The following is a 12,275-nucleotide window of genomic DNA, read 5'->3' on the forward strand; positions in this document are numbered from 1 at the left end:
ACCTTGAGGACAAGGTCCTTCTTGAAGGGCATGGTATTGATACAAATCCAAAATTGGGCCAGGAGATAAGTAAAGAGATTGAGCCCAATCATCATAAGGAACCCTAAATGGATAGGCTGAAACGTGAAAAAAAGAAACCAATGTGGCTTAGAGGATATAAATTATAATTTGTTTTCGCTTATCTTCCATTATGTTTTGAATTCAGTTTTATATGTGTCATGTGATCCGTGTACCACGATAACAACTTTAGTATGTTATTTGTATCGAAACAGTGAATGCAAATGGCAAGAGAATTAAAATTCTAAATTTCCTTCTTTCTTGTGGGGTTTGCTCTTACTCGAAAAGAGCTTTTTAACCATCCCTATTAGCTCATCATAAGTTCTCCACATTAAAGACACAATAATTCAGTTTTCATTTTTTATGATAATTTAAATAGCAATAAACATTAACTTAGGACTTTCTATTGTACATTTTGACGTATCAAACAAAACCATTATGATATTGTATGTTAAATTTCGTGTTTTTAGTTCAAGAAAAGAAGTGTAAGGCCCACTTTTTCTACCCTAATTTAAAATAGGTTGCCCCATGTGACTTAGGCCTAAGGGCTGGTCCAAAGGGAAAAACAGACCCTAACTCTGCCCTAACCCTAACCCTCTTACTCACTTTCAGAATCTGCCACTTTGTTCTAAGAGCTGTAGTCGTTACTCTGCTAGGGTTTGCTTTCTCGTCTCGGACCAGTTCGCTCGAAGCTCGTTTCTACTCAACGTAAGTTGCCCATCAACTCATATTCTCCCTTTCTTAGTGTAATCTCGAGTGTTATCAGTTAGAGTTTTCATAGTGAACCCAATCTTAAGATTTGTTCCACTGTTTTCCAATTCTAAGCCTTTTCCTAGAGCTGTTGTGCATCGTGGTTGGTGTCGGAGTACTGTACTAGCGTATTCTAGGTAAGGGAAGCTAGGGATTTTTGTTCAAGTCTGTTTCTTGCATGTTTTACCACTGTTTTATGATTTGTACGAGTATGGTGCCTTTGCAAAATATTAAATGCATGTATGCTGCTGTTTGGGGTGTGGTTGGATGGCTGTGCAGGGTGATCAGTGATGAGACCTGACGATCTCGCCCAGGCGACCATGCCTCGCCCAGGCGAGACTTGCAGAGACACACCCAGACTCGCGCTCGAGCTCTCGCTCTGGCGGAGAGCTTTCATTTGAGTGAGACACCATCTCGCTCAGGCGAGAGAGGCTCGCTTAGACACGTGGGGGTTTGAGGTTTGTTGTTGTAGGCGTAGCTCAGGCGAGGAAGCCTTTCTTTTTATGGCGAGGGGCATGCTCGCCCAGACGAGTAGCGGCTCGCTTAAGCGAGAATCCGTGAGCCTCGTAGGGTTTCCCTAATGACAGTCTCGCCTAAGCAAGATCTTGTGGCTTGAGCGTGTTGGTATCGCGCAGCGGAATGACTAAACAATGGTCAAAAATCAAGAGGGGGTGAATTGGATTTTTAAAAATCTTGACAGTTTTTAAAAAATTTTCTCAAAATTTAATTAATTAACTTAAAATAATAGTTACTTTAAATGCAAGTGCAGATAAATAAGGAGTTTAAGGGAAGAAGATGCACACTGATATTTATACTGGTTCAGATCAAAAGACCCTACGTCCAGTTGCTAATATTTTAAACAAAGAGATTAACTCAATCACTATAATAATCAAATTACAACAGATTATATAAGAGTAAAGCTTAGAAAACACCTCTCTTAAACAACCACAAGAGATGAACAGAACTCCCCCTGAATCTCACAAAGGATGACCAGCTTTCCTAGCAACAACACAACACTCAATCTTCTAAGAACTCACTTAGAAAAAAGTTATCACTCACTCACACTAAGTTTTTCAAAGCTTTCTTTAAGAATCTCACAGAGCAACACTTTGCAGTCACAGCCAAAGAACTCTGAATCTTAAAAGGTATGTTTGAAGTTGAACTGCAGTTCCTTAAATAGAGTTTTCGAAAAATAGGTTAAAAATTGAGCCGTTATGTTCCAACTGCCAAGGATAATCGATTATCACTAAGGATAATCGATTATTCCAGTAGGTTTCCTGAAAAGAAAATTTTGAACAGGATAATCGATTATTTCAGGAGATAATCGATTATTCCAGTAGGTTTTCGAAAAATACAAGTTCTGCACAGATAATCGATTATCAATAGTGATAATCGATTATCACTGTAGTTTTTCTAAAAATAAGAAACCTTCTAGAAAGACGATTGCCATGCTGCTGATTCTAAGTTTAATTAAACTATTCTACAATACACTTATTTTATTTTACAAGATAACATTTGCATAATTAAACACTTTGTCTTCATTAGTGGTTGATCATCATTCAAAATCACTCGACTTCTTTCTTTTTGCCAACAATTTCCCCCTTTTTGATGATGATCAAAAATATGTTTAAGGACTTGTTGCTACCTGCAATTTATAGACTTTGCAAAGAGAATGATTAAAATAAAATAATGTGTCTTTATCATTTAAACTTATTCTCCCCCTTTTTTGATCATATGAGAAAAGGGTAGAGCTCCCTCTAAATGAAATTATGCTTGAGGGCATACAGCAGGAGATAAAATACTTAATCATTTATTGATTCAGAAATTAAAAGAGACTACAAGCAGTGGTAAAACATATGTTAGAAATCCTCCCCCTAAAATTCTGCACTCATGTCATCATCATGAGTGAATTCCTCATCAAACCTATGTTCTAAATGGGAAATTCTAGTATCAATCCCCCTAATTAGCCCGACAACTTCTTCATGACGAGAGTTAGACAGAAGAAATAATTCTTCTAGTCGTTTGTTCATGTTGGCTATGTTGTCTTCTATAGAGAAAGATGAGCCAGCACCACTTGAAGAGCCAACATTTTATGTAGCAGGAGGTATGGGATCAGTAGGAGGAAGTTCTTCATCTTCAGCGTCATAGTTGGGCATATCATCTCTATGGACATAGGTATCACAAAGAGGAACAAGCTTTAGCTGTTTGAGAGAACTTTCAACAATTTCATTTGCATGTAGGGTACTTTGACAAAGCTCCCCGGTGGTGTCAACTCCCTTGTATTCACAAATCCTTGAAATTAAGAGGGAATATGGGAGAGGATATTGTGGGTACCTCTTTGCTTTGAGCATAGTGTCAAGGATTAAGCTAGACCATTTTATCGGAACACGATTTAGAATCGCATACATGATGAGAAGGTCAGCTTCTGAGCACTAAGCATGATTGGTTCCTCTAGGACACAAAATCCAGACAATTAAGTAATGAATGAGTCTTTCATCCATTTTTAGTCCTCCAGCCAATAATTGTCTCCCAACATCCTGTGCTGGATTGCGTAAGAAAGATTGATAGGCCAGGATTCGGTTGAAGCCATCAATCCCATTGAGAATTGATTCCGCAGCATCATTGAAGGGAAATTTCGCCACATTTTCCCAAATATCATTATCGATGATGATGTCCACTCCTTTCACCTTTGATAAAGCAACTTCATCTCTGATCTTGAGATTGTAGTAGAAAACTCGTACAAGATCAGGATAGTAGTTTCCATGCATTTCCACAAATGGTCTGATGCCTTGAGAATTAAAGAGAGCAGGAAACTCAAAACCTGCAGTTGTGAATTTTCGAGTAGTGATGTATTTGGGAGAGATGAGTTCTTTGTTTTTCCAAATCTGAACGAATTCATCCCTTCGATCTTCATCAGAGATCCAACCTTCAATGGATGCTGATCTGATAGAAGGTTGAGTTGGACGTGGAGCAGTTCGTCTACGTGTTGGGATCTTTCTACGAGATGATTCTGCCATGCCACTGATTGTAAGAGCAAAGGATGACACTGAAGGGTTCTTTAGGTTTCTTTTTAAAAGAAAAAGAGGGCAAATGATGAGAGGAGTTCGTTTCTGCATGAATAGTTGAAATTTGGACTCGTAATTTATAAAGAGTAGGCTCCCAACGGCTAAAATGCGAAAATCAAAGCAAATCTAGCCGTTACAACGGCTATTTTTTCGAAAATTTTTACATAACGTCGTGCAATAATCGATTATCCTGAGTGATAATCGATTAATGTTTCATAATATGAATTCTAGAAATGATTGGTGTGAGCAAATAATCGATTATTGTAAGTAATAATCGATTATTCCAGAACGATTTTGAGTATTTTGATCAGGGTCATGATAATCGATTATTCTGCTTAATAATCGATTATTCCAGGAATTTAGAACTTATTTTGGGAGAAGATAATCGATTATCATGAGTGATAATCGATTATTGAGCGTTGTTTTACGAAAATATGAAAAATGAAGGTTATTGCTCTTTCAAGAGACTTCTAATATTCCTAAATCTCTCCTAAGCTCATAAAATCTGTCTTTGGCTAAAGGCTTTGTAAAGATGTCTGCCAATTGATGCTTGGTGTCTACATAGTCTATCACACAATTGCCTTTACTTATGTGATCCCTTAAGAAGTGGTGTCTAATTTCTATGTGTTTTGTCCTAGAATGCATTATGGGATTCTTAGTTAAGTTTATGGCACTAGTATTGTCATATTTTAGAGGTATATGATTTAGATAGATATTGTAATCCTTTAATTGTTGCTTCATCCATAGGATTTGGGCACAACAATTGCCAGCAACAATGTATTCGGCCTCTGTAGTTGACAAAGCCACACAGGCTTATTTTTTGGAGTGCCAAGAAACTAATGAGCTTCCTAAGAGGTGACAAGTACCACTGGTACTTTTTCTTTCTATTTTACAGCCACCATAATCAGCATCAGAGTACCCTATTAAACTAAGTGATGCCCTAGAAGGATACCAAAGTCCAAAAGATATAGTTCCTTTAAGATATTTTAAGATTCTTTTTACTGCTATAAGATGTGATTCCTTAGGATTAGCTTGATATCTAGCACAAACGCATACAAATTGCATAATATCAGGTCTACTTGCAGTAAGATATAAAAGAGATCCTATCATACCTCTAAACATGGTTTGATTTACCTCAATACCTGATTCATCTTTATCCAAATAACAAGAAGTTGCCATAGGAGTACTTGCTGCTTTAGCATTATCCATTTCAAATTTTTTAAGTATTTCCTTACAATATTTAGATTGAGATATGAATGTCCCTTCATCCATTTGTTTAATTTGCAAACCAAGGAAGAAGTTTAATTCTCCCATCATTGACATTTCCAACTCACCCTGCATTATGCTTGCAAAACCTTCACATAGAGATTTATCAGTTGATCCAAAAATTATATCGTCAACATACACTTGAACCAATAAAATGTGTTTACCTACTCTTTTAATAAACAAAGTTGAGTCTATTTTACCTCTTTCAAAATCATTTTCGAGCAAAAATGTGCTTAAGCGTTCATACCAAGATCTAGGTGCTTGTTTTAAACTGTAAAGTGCCTTTTTCAATTTATAAATATGATTTGGAAATTTGTAATCCTCAAAACCAGGAGGTTGTTCAACGTACACATCTTCTTTGATAAAACCATTTAGAAAGCACTTTTGACATCCATTTGATATAATTTAAATTTCATAATAGAGGCATAAGCAAGAAGTAAGCGTATAACTTCTAACCTTGCAACAGGGGCGTATGTTTCATCATAGTCTATACCTTCTTCTTGTCGATATCCCTTTGCCACAAGCCTAGCTTTGTTCTTAGTAATATTTCCATCTTCATCCATCTGATTTCTGAAAACCAATCTTGTTCCAATCACTTGAAGTGATTAATTTCTTGGAATCAACTCCCATACTTTATTTCTTTCAAATTGATTGAGCTCCTCTTGCATTGCAATGCACCATTGATCATCTTGAAGAGCTTCTTGAACATTTTTTGGTTCAATCTGCGAAACAAAAGCAACATTCATACATAAATTATTCATATTTCTAGTGATTACCCCTTTTGAAATATCACCAATGATGTTGTCTAGAGATAGTCCTCTTGGTGACTTCCAGCATTTTTCAAGATCTTCAGATTGATAAGGTGGATTCTTATTTAAATACATCTCATCAAGGGCCTCCTGCATATATTCTTCATCACCTGTAATTTGCTTATTTGACTCAAGAGGGTTCACCTCAAGGTCTACAACTTCATCAAAGACAACATGCATGGATTCTTCAACATTCAAAGTTCTTCGATTAAAGACTCTATATGCTTTACTAGTAAGAGAATATCCTAGAAATATTGCCTCATCAACTTTAGAATCAAATTTTCCTAAATTTTCTTTTCCATTATTTAAAACAAAACACGTGCATCCAAAAATTTTAAGATGAGCAATATTTGGCTTTCTACCTTTAAATAATTCATAAGGAGTAATTTTTAAAATAGGCCTAATAAGCATTCTATTTAAAACATAACATGCAGTACTCACAGCATCAGCCCAAAAATATTTAGGAACATTATATTCATTTAGCATTGTTCTAGTTAGTTCCTCTAAGGATCTATTTTTCTTCTCTACAACTCCATTCTGTTGAGGTGTCCTAGGTGTAGAGAAATTATGCAAAATTCCATTTTTATCACAAAAATTTTCAAAAGACTCATTTTGAAATTCCCCACCATGATCACTTCTTATAATCTTAATTTTCAAATCTTTTTCATTTTGAACTAATTTTGCAAATTTTTTAAATGCTTTGAAGGCTTCACTTTTTAAAGTAAGAAAGAAGGTCCAAGTAAACCTAGAGTAGTCATCCACAATAACAAGAGCATAATAATTTCCTCCATAACTCTTAATCCTAGAGGGACCAAATAAATCCATATGCAAAAGCTCTAAAGGCTTTGAAGTAGATAAAATATTTTTTGAATGAAAGGATGATCTTACTTGTTTTCCTTTTTGACAAGCAGCGCATATTTTATCTTTTTCAAATTTTATTTTTGGTAAACCAATTACTAAATCCTTAGAAATCAACTTATTCAACTGTTTCATGTGAATATGAGCAGCCCTTTTATGCCACAACCAAGGATTTTCTTCTTTTGCAACGAGACATGTTATATCACTAGATAATGCACAATCAAGATCAATTAAATAGATATGTTGTGTCTCATATCTTTTAAAGCAATTTCCTTAGAATCCTTTTGGTGGATAGTGTAGTAATCACTTTCAAAGATAACTTTGAGACCTTTGTCGCATAGTTGACTAATACTGAGAAGATTGTGCTTCAGTCCTTCTACAAGTAGCACATCCTTGATCTCCAAGGTATCCCCTCCACCAACATCTCCAATTCCAATTATTTTCCCTTTGTTGTTATCTCCATATGTAACAAATCCTTGATCCTTTCTTTTGAGATTCTTGATCTTCCTTTTATCACCCGTCATGTGTCTTGAGCATCCACTGTCAAGGTACCACATTGATTTTCTAGCTTTGGAAGTTAACTACAAAATAAGAAAAAATAATTTCTTTAGGTCACCATTAACTTTATTGGGTCCTTGGGGTTAGAGAGATATAAGAATTATCTAGCAATAGGCATCCAAGTATACTTTCCATTTGGAACATCATAGTGTTTAATATTGCATTTATTTGATGTATGCCCCTTTTTCATGCAATAAAAACAAGTAGCTAAACAAGTATTTCTATAATGAGCAGTTCCTTTTTCTACCCACACTCTGCGAGTCCTTTTAATTTTATTTTTAGGAACATATTTGTTTCTTCTTAGATTCTTTTTCTCAAAAACATGTTTTTCAAAAGATTTATTTTCTAAAGCATCTTTAAGTTGTTTTTCTAAAATCATTAACTCAAACATATGGCTTTTGCAAGATTCACATTCAACTGCCTCAATTTCTCTATTTTTTAAACTTAAGATTTTATTTTTCAAAACATTTTCTTCTTCAAGAGATTTTTCAAGATTGTCTTGTAATTCTTTAAAATCCTTTTTTAATTTTTTGTGAGCAATATCTAGTTTATTGGATTTAGCAAGCAATTCTTGAAAAGCATCATAAAGAGAATCATAATCATTTTCATTGTCAGAGGAGCTTACCTCACTGTCAGAGTGATCACTATTGGCCATTAAGCAAAGGTTTGCTTCTTCCTCATCGGATCCTTCAGAGTTGGATGAACTTGAGGCATTATCTTCCCACGCTATGTATGCCTTTTTCTTATAATATTTCTTGCTTTTCTTTTCATCAATCCTTTTTGAATTTGGGCAGTCTGCTTTTACATGACCAGTTTCTCCACATCCATAGCATTTAAAGTTTGAAGAGCTTCCTTGATTCTCCTTCTTATTACTCTTGAATTGATTTATTCCTTTGGACTTCATGAACTTTGTGAACTTCTTTATCATGAGACTGAGATTCTCATCATCATCAGAATCTTCTTCCTCTTTTTGCTTCTTGCCTTTTATAACCTCAGTTTTGAATGCAATATTCTTCTTTCTTCCTTGATCTTCTTCATCATTCAGTCTTCCCAACTCAAGCTCGTGCTCTCTCAGTTTTCCAAACAGAGCCGCCATGGTCATTGTTGCAAGATTTTGTGACTCCGTGATAGTCGTCACCTTTGGCTGCCAAGTCCTATTCAAAGATTTAAGAATTTTTATGTTAAGTTCATCAGTATCAAATGTTTTACCTAGCCCATTGAGATGGTTGACAATGTGTGTGAACCGCTTCTGCACATCGTAGATGGTTTCTCCCTACTGTATTCGAAACATCTCATATTCTTGTATCAAGGAGTTCTTTCTAGCCCGTTTAACATCGTCAGTTCCTTCATGAGTCACTCGAAGGATTTCCCACATCTCGCGTGCACTGGTGCAGACAGAAATTCTGTAGAACTCATCAAGAGTTAGAGCAGATGATATAATGTTTCTGGCTTTAACGTCATATTGAGCTCGCCTGTTTTCATCAGCAGTCCATTGAGCAAAAGGCTTTGGTTCTTGCACTTCATTAACAACATTAACAGGCACAAATGGTCCATTCAAAACAGCATCCTAAATACCCCTATCAACTGATTCTAAAAATATTTGCATTTTGACTTTCCAAAAAGGATAGTTTTCACCCGTGAAAAGTGGAGGTCTATTGATAGACGCACCTTCAGCAAAAGTTTGATTTGACCCTACCATTTTCGAAGAATTTGAATAACTATCAAAGCAAGCTCTGATACCAATTGTTGGTATCGCGCAGCGGAATGACTAAACAATGGTCAAAAATCAAGAGGGAGGGGGGGTGAATTGGATTTTTAAAAATCTTGACAATTTTTAAAAATTTTTCTCAAAATTTAATTAATTAACTTAAAATAATAGTTACTTTAAATGCAAGTGCAGATAAATAAGGAGTTTAAGGGAAGAAGATGCACACTGATATTTATATTGGTTCAGATCAAAAGACCATACGTCCAGTTGCTAATCTCTTAAACAAAGAGATTAACTCAATCACTATAATAATCAAATTACAACAGATTATATAAGAGTAAAGATTAGAAAACACCTCTCTTGAACAACCACAAGAGATGAACAGAACTCCCCCTGAATCTCACAGAGGATGACCAGCTTTCCTAGCAACAGTACAACACTCAATCTTCTAAGAACTCACTTAGAAAAAGTTATCACTCACTCACACTAGGTTTTTCAAAGCTTTCTTTAAAAATCTCACAGAGCAACACTTTGCAGTCACAGCCAAAGAACTCTGAATCTTAAAAGGTATGTTTGAAGTTGAACTGCAGTTCCTTAAATAGAGTTTTCGAAAAATAGGTTAAAAATTGAGTCGTTATGTTCCAACTGCCAAAGATAATCGATTATCACTAAGGATAATCGATTATTCCAGTAGGTTTTCGAAATTTAAGTTTAAAAACTGAATCGTTATGTTCCAACTGCCAAGGATAATCGATTATCACTAAGGATAATCGATTATTCCAATAGGTTTCCTGAAAAGCAAATTTTGAATAGGATAATCGATTATTCCAGTAGGTTTTTGAAAAATACAAGTTCTGCACAGATAATCGATTATCAATAGTGATAATCGATTATCACTGTAGTTTTTCTAAAAATAAGAAACCTTTTAGAAAGACGATTGCCATGCTGCTGATTCTAAGTTTAATTAAACTATTCTACAATACACTTATTTTATTTTACAAGATAACATTTGCATAATTAAACACTTTGTCTTCATTAGTGCTTGATCATCATTCAAAATCACTCGACTTCCTTCTTTTTGCCAACAAGACTGGCACAAGATTTCTTTATACAACTGTACCTTTTATGTTGTTGGGGCTTTAATTGTATGTTTGGCTTGCTATGCTTTGCCTTGGGTATGAACTATATGAATTGAGTGACCTTGTATGAGATAGAGGGAATTATGATTCATGAGTTTTAATATGAGGTGAGCATGTTGTTTGTATGGGATGATTCATGGAATTTGAAATGATGGGTTGGTATGGCCTTAACATGAGATATGAGAGAATGTGGATCAATGAATGTGGCATGGTGCTGGTAGGAAATACACTCCTACATTTGTATTTGTGAAGGATGAGTGGGATGGATTCAATATGAAATACAAGTGAGAATGGAATTGTGAAGGTTGTCATGATATATAAGTGTATATATATATATATATATATATATATGTATGTACTTGTGCATGTTAAATAGTATTGGTTTGTTTATGATTGGTCCGTGTCAGTGTGTAATTCCCTAGAGCCTCTAGGTGAGACTTTCGGGGTCACACTTCAGCGGTCGGGATTCCATGGCCCTTGTTAGTGGGTGTTCATGGTGGTGCCCCATCTATATGGTCTGGTAAGGATTCAAGGTAAGGTTGCATCCTGACACTCTAAGGAGTCAGTTAGTCTCACTTAGAGCGGACTGACTCTTGTGGTGAGAGTAGCAGGAGGCCTGAAACTCATTAAGGGCTAACCTTGTATGTGAGGGAATTGATTCATTGTAACACTTGTAACACATAACTCGGGGGTGAGCAGAGGTATCCACCACAAGTGCAAGCATCCGCTGAATCTGACCAGATTGTATGTATCTGGATAAGTCGAGTCAAGTCTTAGTGTGTTGGTTTGAGAGTCATAGCGTGTTTGGGTGTTTTGTGTGTTGATGACTGTGAAAGCGTATCAGATTGCTTGATGAAATTATTTTATGCTCTAGCTTACCCTACTTTTATTGTTGTGTGTTCTGCTGTGTGGTACTCTCTTTTGCGATGATCATCAACTTGTTGATGTGAGCAGATGCGAGGAACACTCGTGGTCAACAGGGAGGTGATGGTTCCGCTGCTTAGTCTTTGGATTGGCTTCTGTCTTTGGGCTCTTCATTTAGGGCTAAGGCCCATGTATTATTTTCTTTGTAGATTGGTTTAAGTCTTTATCACTCTTTTGCTTACTTGGTACTTGGCATCGTGGTGTGCCGCTTTTATTCGTCCTTTAAGTTTGGGATATTTGTATGAGTGACGTCATAATCTTTTATTCTCGCTTCTTATATTATTCAGCGTGACATGTCCTTTATTTTGCTTTATTAAATAAATGGGGTGTTACAAGAAGCTTAACCTCTTTATACGTAGCGAGCTCGGTATTACAATAATAATATCAATGATTACAAATGTTTTTTTTTTCATGTTTTTTCAGTTAATATTGAAGTGGGAATATGTCAAACAATATAAACCACTCAAATAATATCATAAAACACATTTGAAATGTCAAATAAATTTAGAAAAACGAATTAATTTTAATTTTCACAAGACAGAAAAAACATATTTAATTATAATATCAAGTAAAAAATTACCAACCTATATTAAAAAGATTTGCTTGCTTATCTTCAATAATCTTATTTAATTTGCTTACATAATATTAGTTATTGTAAAATTATTGCTTTTTACTTTTTTTTTGTTTTTAATCCTTTTTATTTTAAAAATCAGCACTTGCAATTTTCTTTATATGTTGAACAAAACTTAAAATGTTATTTGTCTATCTTAAATAATATTGGAGACTAAAAATAATAATTTGAAATTTTGAAGAAATAGAAAAAAAAACATCAAAGAAACACATTTTAATTAAACAAAACTAAAATTCAAATATTTTATAAAACCTAAAAATAATTGTTTTAATTTTTTTAAATTAAAACTCTCTAATTTTTATAAAGATTAAAAACATATTAAAGTTTCAGTATAAAATTTTAAGCAAAAGTTTACTCATAACAAGTATATATTTTCAATTAATTTTTGAAGATAAAAATAAAGTTTTAAATGATTCAAACACATTTATTTTTATTTTTTGATAAATATGAATATACGTTATTCTTAATATAACAAAAACAATTACAATTTAATTCACAAAATTAATTTTA

This window comes from Vigna unguiculata, chromosome 4, assembly GCF_037176805.1.
Source record: "Vigna unguiculata cultivar grain cowpea cultivar isolate G323 ecotype 2 chromosome 4, ASM3717680v1, whole genome shotgun sequence".
In the NCBI taxonomy this organism is placed as follows: domain Eukaryota; kingdom Viridiplantae; phylum Streptophyta; class Magnoliopsida; order Fabales; family Fabaceae; genus Vigna; species Vigna unguiculata.